Source organism: Bidens hawaiensis, unplaced genomic scaffold (assembly GCF_021521415.1).
Source record: "Bidens hawaiensis isolate Kalapana, Puna unplaced genomic scaffold, B.hawaiensis_p1.1 tig00011610_1, whole genome shotgun sequence".
NCBI classification, from domain to species: Eukaryota; Viridiplantae; Streptophyta; class Magnoliopsida; order Asterales; family Asteraceae; genus Bidens; species Bidens hawaiensis.
Window position 1 is genome coordinate 143524 of NW_027491906.1, and position 11280 is coordinate 154803.

General features: G+C 35.2%; 1 pseudogene; it reads left to right on the forward strand.

Moving 5' to 3' along the window:
- The first annotated feature begins 8049 nt into the window (after nt 1-8049).
- LOC143538339 (protein FAR1-RELATED SEQUENCE 8 pseudogene) lies at nt 8050-10399 on the forward strand (annotated as a pseudogene).
- The last annotated feature ends 881 nt before the right edge of the window (nt 10400-11280 follow it).

Below are 11280 nucleotides of genomic sequence, written 5' to 3' on the forward strand. Positions count from 1 at the left end.
GTCAATAATAATGTTGGTGAGAATTCATAAGTTTTGCATATATATAATACGAAAAGAGTAAAAATTCACAAGTCAAGATGTGTCATCTCAATCATAAAACAAAAGAAAAGTAAATACATGATATTACCGTTCGTTTGACATAAGTCAAATCTACTAAGGAACCCACGTTCGCCGAGCCACTTGGAGTATAGAATAATGATAATGATACTGCCATTTAAAAATGGACGGCGCATGTACGCCCCGTCAGACCCTCCACTATGAGTATGTGTATGATACCGCCATTAACAAATGGACAGCGTAGGTACGTCCCGTCGGACACTCCCACTATGAGTATGTGTATCCACCAACAAAAACAGTAAACAACTAGCACATAATCACACGGTTTACAAGCAATATGATACAAAACAAACACATACAAGACACACATGTGAATTGTAGTTTGACACAAGAAAACCAAGTTTGGACGTGCTACACCCCAAAACGTGTAAAGGTAAAAAGGGGTTATGAAAACTCGCTTGTTACTTAGCGGGAAAAGAGAAAATAAGCGAAGATGTCTTAAGCGAGTGAACCGACAAAGTTCGGTTCAATGAGCGACCTTAGATAATAAAATAACTAGGGTCAAAAATGAGTTTGAGAAAAGATAAAAAAAAAAAAAGATGGCCGATATGTTCGGTTTATAAATTCATGAATAAAAAGTTTGTTAAAAATAAAATTTTATTATATTTTTGTAAGTTAAGAGAAAAACAAGTTAGTTTCTTAACTTTTAGTCAATCTATTTTAATTTTTGGGAAAATATATGTTATAATATTTATTAGTTAATTTTAATGAGTTCGGTTTGTTGTCGAACCGATTATTAGTTAAGCAAACAAGTTAATCGAGTGGTTCATTTTTGGTCAAACATGAACTCGGTTTTGAGTCGGGTTTATGTCTAACATATTTGAAATGATAAGATGAAGTGACATGTTGAAAATGTTTGGCCTGGTTTTATTAGTTTTGCAAAGGTTAGTTTTTTTTTTAAACATAAAACTTTTTTTTAACCGAACATTAAACGAGCCAACAAGCGATAGTGAAACACAACCATGACTGTCGACATAAGGTGACAACGTGGTGATGACAACATGATGTGTTTTACATAAAATAATGAATTACCCGAGGATGGAATAACAAAGAAAAAGAACTTGAACGGTTTGACTTTCTTGGTCAAACTTGGACTTTAACACCAAAAGAGAGCTAGAGCATGAGTGAGAGTTAATTGGGTTGTGGCGAAGGATTTGCAAAGGTAGGACATGAATTTATAGTGCAAGAGTCGTTAATAACAATGCTTGACCATATTAATTGGTCAAGCTAGTCTTTAGCCAAGTCTTAAGTAAAAGTTAATGATGAAATTAAATGATTTGACCAAGAATTGATGAAGGTAAAGATGTTATACATTATATAGTTTAGGTGAATTAAAAATCTTCTAAACCAAGTCAACAGACAAGTCTTATGGGTAAAAGTCATGGAATTGGTCAAAATAAATAAATATAGTTGAATATTCAAAATATGCAATTAATCATAATTAATGAAAGAATAATAGTTGAAATGTAATCAAAACTTAAACGAATTGAATTGATCTTGATTTAAATTTAATGCTTGAGATAATAATATTAATAAAACATCATGAAAATCATAAACATAATGATCATATTCAATATATTTACCATCTTTAATAATAACTGAAGGTCCGAATTACATCAAACATTTTAAACGGGTCAGGTTTTGGGTTTGAAAATTAATGAATGTTACATTCTACCACCACCACCACCGCCACCATCCACCACCACCCACTGTTCGCCACCACCACCATCCACCCCCACCACCCACCGTCCGCCACCACCATCCGTCACCATCACCCACCGTCCTCCACCACCACCGTGAAGATGAAGATGAAAAAGATGATGATGATGATGAAGATTAAGATGATAGAGAAGACGGTGGTGGTGGAGGACGGTGGGTGGTGGTGACTAATGGTGGTGGCGGACGATAGTGGTGGGTGGTGACGGATGGTGGTGGCGGACGATGGTGGTGGGTGGTGACGAATGGTGGTGGCGGACGATGGCGGTGGCGGATGGTGGGTGGGTGGTGGGGTGGTAGAAGGCGAACGGTGGGTGGTGGTAGAATCTCGTCTCTCAAGACGAGATTTAAAAATCTCTTTTTCCTAGAATTTGAAAAAATATGGACGGAAAAAGTATGAAACATGAAAAAAACAGTCTCTCAAGAGGTATTTTGAGAAAAAAAAGTTTTGAAAAAAATTGAACTTTTTCTCCAAGATTTCAAAAAAAATTTGGACTTTATCTTCATTATTTCCCAAATCTCGTCTCCTCCTTAACTTTCCTTTGAAATTTGATCTGCTCCCTCTTTATTTTTATCTTTTCCCAATGTGTCTTGACAGTCCAAATTCTAAAAAATTGTGGTGGTGGTAGAATCTCGTCTCTCAAGACGAGATTTGAAAATCTCTTTTTCCTAGAATTTGAAAAATATGGACGAAAAATGTATGAAACATAAAAAAATAGTCTTCAAGACAGTATTTTGAGAAAAAAAGTTTTGGAAAAAATTGAACTTTTTCTCAAGATTCAAAAAAATTTGGACTTTATCTTCATTATTTTCCAAATCTCGTCCCCTCCCTAACTTTCCTTCGAAATTTGGCCTGCTCCCTCTTTAATTTTATTTTTTCCCAATGTGTCTTGACAGTCCAAATTCTAAAAATTTTTGAAAAAAAGGGTTATTTTGGGCTTTCTCTCTCTAAAAAGGCTATTTTAGGAATTTTCCCTTTTATCATTATTTGAACAACAAACAAACCCAAATCAGGATACACTTGTCTTTAAATTGAGGAAATCTCTCATCTAAGGCCAACGCGCTCGTGAACATTCATTCAAAGGCATGACAGTGCAGTGAGATAAAATCCGTTCAGCTAAGGGCTGAACTAGTGATCGTTGCCTACACGCATAGTATCCCCTCATAGCTAAATGCCGCCGAAGCTAAATAGTGAGGGCAATTTGTTGGGTTAATAAAGTGTTAGGACTTTGTAGATTACATATCTTGGGTTTATTATTTGTTAAATTTAAACGTGTCTAATGATAACCATAGCGTGTGTCAATGTGGGTAGGTGGACACAAACATGAATCGTTGTGGGTAAGGTGAATGTTAAGTGTATCAGTGTGGGTAAGTGACCATAGTTATGAATCACAGTGGGTAAGTGACCATAGTTGTAAGCCATTGTAGACAAGTGAATATTAATTAGCATGGGGTGAGCACCGTTAAATCACCATGTATAGGTGAATAAAAATTTGCATCACCATAAGTAGGTGAACGTGGTATGAATTCCCGTGTGCATGTGAATAACGATACGTACTTTCACTGTGTGATACATACTTTCAAACAAAGACTACGCAAATTGACGTTTAATCAAGATTAGTCTCGGGATGAACTTTGAACATCATTTTATAGGAAAGTCATTAACATGTTTATTTGATATGTAATTATTTTTGGTTTTATTAGTATGTAGGGTTGAATTCAAATAAGAAGTTTCATTTTCCTAAGAAGTCTAAGAAGGACGTCATTTTTGTCCATAAAAATTAAAACCCAGCATTCGTTAAAAAAAACACATAACTCTCCCTATCCTCTACCTTTCTCCCACCGCTATCACATGCAACCTCCATCACCCAACTTTGTTGCTCGCCACTGTCGCCCACCACCCTCACCCTGTAATTCCAGCCAAACCTTCAACCCTAAACACAAACAAACACCACCATAACTAACCGGCCACCGCCGCTACCTCGATTTTCCGGCATTCGGCGTAATAACAGAAGAGCGCTACTGCTCCGGCAGCAGCAAAAGTCGACGGTTGCGGATCCAAATACGGCGACTCAGGCCATGTTGCCAGAAACCACCAACACCATTTTGTCTTTCCGCTCCAACTCAGGTCGTCCTCTCCCCGCCTTCAGCTGCAGATCCAAATCCGACGACTGTTCAGACTCCGGTTACTTCCAATGGCGACATCAACTCCTCCCTCTTCTGTTAAAACTCTATTGTGTCTTTTATTTTATAGTGTGTTTTTTATAATAGTACGTTGCAATGAGAAGATGTAGAGAGAGAGAGAGGGAGGGAAAGGGAGAGAGAGAGAGAGAGAGAGAGAGAGAGAGTTGAAAGTAGTGGCTGTGTTGAAAATGAAAATTTGTAAAGAATTGATGGAATGCTTGGGTTGATTGAAATAAAGAAACAAAATAAAAATATATTATGTAAAAAATAACGAAGAAAATAAATTAATTTGTTAAAACACAATATACAAATGATTATGTTTAAACACAATTAACAAGAACACAATGTTAAAACACAACGAAAAAACCATTATTCTAAAACACAATATTAAAAAACACAATAAAAAAATATCATGGTAAAACACAATGCTAAGACATAATTAAAAAAAACAGACTATAGTAAAACACAATGAATAAACACATTTTTGGTAATGAAAAAAAAAACACAATAAAAAAACAATGTAAAACACAATGAAGTAAAAACACAATAGTCAACACCTACAACACAATGCATAAAAACCCACTAATTTTTTTTTTATTTTTATATAGTAATATGATATTCATATTAAAGATACAAAAACACTCGTTATTATGGTGGGTTTTTTTTTAAAAAAAACAATGTCATATAAAATAGTTATGGGCGTTTTAAAATGATGGGGGAATTTGCATGTGGAGAGAGAAAGCTAACAATATGTGGTATTCCTTTTTTGCCCTTTTCTTTATTTTATCTTTAGTTTTCTCACAAACTAATATTAACCCTTCAAATCTAAAATCAATGGATAAGATTACTTCTTATCCTTCCTACAAATATCATACTTCTTATTTTAACTTGACCCATTTAAACGCGATAAGCTTGACATGATATAATATAGACAGATCTACGACTTTTTAAAAACGAGAAAAAATTAAAGATCTAATTTAATAACAAATGTTTTTTTCTCAATAAAAGTAATATATTTTTTTAAAAAATGTTATTTTTGAAACAAACAACTAAAATATAAAAAATTGTGAATGCTTTACTCTAAAACTAAAATTTAAGGGTGTTTAAGGTACGTTTTTTTTTATGGTTTTTAGGTCAAACAGCGAGCCAAACTATTGGCTACGTTCTTTTTGTTATTGAAAACTGAAACCGAACCATTAAATTTTGAAACTGAACTAAACCGAACCGTTACCATCAATATGATTTCATGGTTTCCACCAACGAAACCATGTTTTTTTTCGTTAAGCCTAAAATAACTACCGGACGGGTAGTTTAATACCATATGTAAAAAATAAAATAAAATAAATAAATAATAACCTCTTGCCATCAAATGGATCAACCTTCGATTGCACAAGCATGCTAACAGTATCAATTATTTGTATAACACAACATATAGGCCAAGTTATCTAAATAATAATTACAGAAACACAAAAAGGCTTAAAACATAAAATATTTAATAGACTGATTTCTTCTATAATTTTCAGCTTCGTCATAGATTCTCAAAGCTTTAAAAAGTTGGTAGTTGCTCTTGCCCATTGTTGTTCTTCCATGTGCATGTTGCCACCAGTCCACCGCACTCATGTATGATACCCAGTGGCGGACCCAGGATTTTTTGTCAATGGGGTCCCAATTTTTTCGGTTTACAAAATTTTTCGGGTCGGTCGTTATTCGGGTCGGGTCGAGGCGAGGAACATAATAAAACACGGAACTATGGTGTCATTGGAAACGAGTAAGTAGAAATAATCTAAATTAGAAACTAGATGAAACATACACTTTTAATTCATACCCGAAAAACATGAACGTAATCTATATATATGGTTTTACATAATTGACCAAAACATGAAAAATAACTCTAACACAAATAAATGATTAATTATAATATACATACACAAGGTAAATAATAAAATAATATGCAAAATCCATGTTAACATTATATATGTTGCATGGTGATAATGACTATATGAGAGAAACTAACAAAAAGCACAAATACCCTAACTGAATAACTAAGACTAGGATATTAAAAAAACAACAAAAAAAGGAGTATGGTGGGGCTTGAACCTACAACCTCTCACAAGTAAAACAAGGGACTTTCCACTGTACCAGTTCAATCCTAATAGTATGGGTTCCAAGTATTAATTTTTATGGGGTCCTTACAAAATTTAATATACCGTCTCTAAGTAATTTTTAAAAAACATCGGTGTCCCGGGACCCCGATCAGACCTATGTGGGTCCGCCCCTGATGATACCCCTGATCCTAGGATTAGGAATTGCTGGTAAGTCCTTTTTGATACAGGTGCAGTATAAAAATTGTTACACGCAATAATCGTAATGCTTTAAAACATATAACATGTAATGAATATAGCATAACACTAATATTAAAGCATCTCAGTTTAAGCTTTTTGCTATTTCCTTTTCTACGTACTAATAAAAATGTAACTTTAAAATCTTTACCTGATATGCATTTGTCCATCCAATGCGTACGACGACACATAACTTCCTCAAAACAAAGACCTGTAATTGTGGTTTTCACTATAGCATCAAGAGCTGTAGTAATGTATGCTCCAATTCTGTTCTGCACACAACAAAGAAACTACAAGTTACTTAAGAGCATAATTGCACAAAAAATAACTTTTGCAATGAGGATGTGATGCTTACTGTACCTAGTTAGCTATTCTAGTACCTTAGATTCCCGGTTTCTACTAGAATAAATTTTGTGTTCGAAGTGGCTACTTCTTGGTGTAATCATTGTCTACATGTAATTATTGTATACGATTTAGGGAAATATGGCTTTGTACCTTTAAGCAACATTAACTCCAGCGAATTGTTAAATAAAGGAGTGAACTTTTATTTAAAAAACAACTGGTGTGCACTCCCCTCCTGAACCCACAAAATCACCATATTAAATTTGGGTTAGATTGTTATACAAATACTATCCTTAATCCAATTAAGGACATTACAGAGACGATTATATAACAATACCAGTGCAGAAATCATAGTTGTTGATGTGTGAATGAAACGGTGATGTTCATGATGAATGAACGATGTCACAGATTGATGTGAGATGAACACGGGTGCGTGGGACGATGGGTGTATGAAAAGGTGGGTTTTTTTTTAAGACAAAACTCATGATTGATGATATTAATTGAAGAAGATGAAGAACCAATTGATTTGTAATCAACAGGAGAGAAAGAGAAGCCGAGTAAACAGGGAAGTGGGGTAGATTTACGCGTGAATCTAGGGTTTAGGAGAGAGGGCGTAAAACCTCTCTCAACTTCCCCTTCTAAAAGCTATTTTAGCAATTTGAATGGTGATGATTTAAAGTTAAAGAGTTTAAACGGCTGAGATTATCTCAAAAGGCAGTTAGAATTTAAGGGGGACATTATATTATATTATTACCACGTGTCCACTTCCCTGAGACCCCAAATATAATGGTCGGATATTATTAGGGTAAACCGTAAAGCTTCAAAGTAAGGAGTCACTCCCACAGACCCGTTCTCCCAAATTCTGTCGGTATACCGTTTGTCCGTCGAACCCTAGATCTACGCATTCAAGTATGCTTCTTTATCTTTATTTTACTTCCATATTCTTTCTTTTGCTTACTCTGTCTTTTGATTTCATCATCGCTTGTATTATATACGACAATCACCTGCTGCAATTTCTCATTCTCACCTGATTACAAAGATCTACTTTTTATGCCTGTTTAATTGCTAACGCCTAATTTATGTTTTGCTAATCTATTGGCATTTAGGTTATGTTTTTTCATCCATTTGCTCAATCATTAGATTTGAACGCGTAAATTAGTCAATTTGTTGGGCTTTTGAAAGCTGTCAAACTTCAGTTTGTTTTTTTTTGTTTTAATTAATAAGAGTAGATTCCAATTTAAGAGCTTGAAATAGTTTACCTGATACACATTACCATTATATGGAACTTCATATTACGTTTTTCTAATCAAAATAATCAGCTATTGCTTGTTTGGGTTAACTCCCATTCAAGATGAAAGACAGCTCTGATAAAGGCGAAGAGCTTCTCGAGGACGATGGTGGCGGTCATGACATCAACAATGAGCAAGTGTTTAATATTGAAAACGAAGGACTCGAACCCAAGTCATTATTCGGGATTGAACCTGACGACATGGAAAACGACAGTGAGCTGGTCCTCGATATTGAAACCGATGATCACGAAAACGAAAGCGAGCAGCTTCTCGAGTTTGAAAATAAAGACCAAATGCTCGAGTTTGAACCCAAAGGTCATGTTTCAATAGGTGCTGAAATGCTTGAAATTGTAAATCATGAACAAGACAAGCACAATCTTCCACCAGTTGTGGGAATGGAATTTGATTCTTATGAAGACGCTTATAAGTACTATAATTTATACGCTATCGGGCTCGGGTTTGCAATTAGAGTAAAATCTTCATGGACTAAACGAAACAGTAAGGAAAAACGAGGTGCGGTTCTTTGTTGCAATTGTGAAGGTTTCAAAACTTTAAAAGAAGCAAGTAGTAGAAGAAAAGAAACACGAACCGGTTGTTTGGCAATGATTCGTTTAAAATTAGTTGAATCTAATCGATGGCGGGTTGACGAAGCTAAACTTGATCACAACCACTCGTTTGACCTCGAACGGGCCCAAAATGCCAAATCACACAAGAAAACCGAACCCAGATCAAAACGGAAGTTAGAACCGAATGCTGACGTGGAGGTGCGAACGATAAAGCTTTACCGGACCCCTGTTGCAGATACATGTTATGGAAGCTCAAATGAACAGGACCAGGATCATGATCTCATGAAAAATAAACGTTTAAATCTAAACAAAGAGGATGCTCAGGTTATGAATGATTATTTTTGTCGGGTTCAGTTAATAAACCCGAATTTCTTCTATATAATGGATTTTACGGATGACGGGTTTGTAAGAAACGTGTTTTGGATCGATTCGCGAGCCCGGGCTTCATACGGGTATTTTGGAGATGTGGTGGCACTCGATACCACATGTTTGAAGAACAAGTATAAGCTCCCGTTGGTGGTGTTTGTCGGGGTCAATCACCATGGTCAAACTATTTCACTCGGTTACGGTTTACTCGCTGATGAAAGTCAACAAACATATAACTGGTTATTAAGATCATGGTTGACTTGTATGGCGAGCCGCCCGCCACAAACCCTAATCACAGATCAGTGCACATCTTTACAAAGTGTAATTTCTGAAATCTTTCCACGGGCACACCTTCGTTTATGTTTGCCTCTCGTTATCGAAAGCATTTTCCAAAATTCAAGAAATTTGGATACCGAAGCGTTTAGAACGGTTTTCAATAACATAATTTATGATTCGATAAAAGTTGACGATTTTGAATTAGCATGGGATGATATGATCCTACGGTTCGAGATCCGAGACAATGATTATCTAAGCAGATTGTTTGAAGATCGGGAACGGTGGGTCCCGGCTTACTTAAAAGACACATTTTTCGCGGGTATGTTTTCGTTTCAACCTGGTGAGTCCATGGTTCCGTTCTTTCACGGGTACGTTCACCAACAAACTTCTTTAAAAGAATTTTTTGAAACGCACGACTTGGTGTTTCAAAACAAGGTCCAAAAAGAAGCGTTTGATGATGTCGAGTCAAAAGAGTCAAGCCCAAAGCTTAGAACAATGTGCACATATGAATCACAGCTTTCCAAACTATACACGAAACAAATATTCTCACTTTTTCAATATGAAGTCGAGATGATGTCACGTTGTTTTCACATATCACAAACACTAGTGGACCGATTGTTACGTACATGGTATCGGAGCAAGAAACCGAGGGGAACATTATTAGAAACCTAGAAGTAATGTATGATAAAATAGGAGCCGAGGTTCGATGCATATGTAGCTGTTTTAACTTTAAAGGGTATGTATGTCGACATGCGTTTTGTGTTCTTAATCATAATGGTATAGATGAGATCCCGAGTCAATATATTTTGTCTCATTGGAGGAAAGATTTTAAACGACTGTACGTACCGGATCTTGGGTTGAATAATGTTGATGTTACAAACCCAGTTCAGCGGTTTAAGCATTTGCATAAACGAGCTTTGCAAGTTGTCGAGGAAGGCATGACTTCTGTAGAACATTATATGGTCGCTTGGCAAGCGTTTAAAGAGTCGTTGAACAAGGTTCGTTTGGTTGCGGATAAACATGCTTTAGTATGAGTACAGATGTAATTGTATATATTTAGTTACAGTTCATAATTGTGTTGTAGTAGTCTTTATATGATTATGAATATGCCTAGAACCAGGATACTTGGGACCGGTTCTCTCTTTATCGAACCCTTTCATAATATTATTATCAATATCTAATTTTGTATGATGGTAATGTGGTTGTTAGACAAGTGAGAGAGAGAGAGAGAGAGAGAGAGAGAGAGAGAGAGAGAGAGTTTTGCGGTTATATGGCTACATAAACAAATTGTTATGATACATGTTATGCTTCAGTCTTAAGACCCAAGGGATGGTCACTATATTTTCAAGTATTAGCATTGGTCACGAAAACAATATTATTCAGAATTAATTGCATCATGATTCATGAACATGCAATAATTTGTCATTGTGGGCTTACAACCAGGGCTTGAGATTGGCATAGTAGGGCTTTAATAAATACTTAGCATTCTCATTTCACCCTCTGTCAATAAACCAAAAATTATAATAAAACTCAATATATTTTCTTTTTCTATTTCAATTAAATAATACTTTTTATATCTTTTATTATTACATCTTCTCTTTCATTTACTCACAACCACTTTCAAAATATATTAAAAAATTATAGGAAATGAACAGTAGCCTTTCAAATATACCGAAAAATCACTACTTTTTTTAAAATATAAAAACTCTTCACTCACAACACTTTGAATCACTCTTTAAATTATAAAAACACCCCATATATAAAATAAGGGGTTGGATGAGAATGCTCTTAGGCCTGACTCCTGAGTTTTTTTCATTCATAACCGGTTTTTTTCCTCCCTAAAGTTGGGGCTTGTTATGAGTAACGAAATAACTTTATTCTGCGAGTTTAATTTTCTTTTAAGCAACTTTTATACTTTTTACGTACAGACTTGATTTTAGCAGGTTTAATTTGTATTTTCAATTATTTAATTTTAACACGATTAGCGATGGACGAATTGAAAATGATTGCAAAACTAGCAACCAATTTGTGATTGAATTTTAACCGATTGACATTTTTTACATAATTAATAGGGGTGAGTAGAAA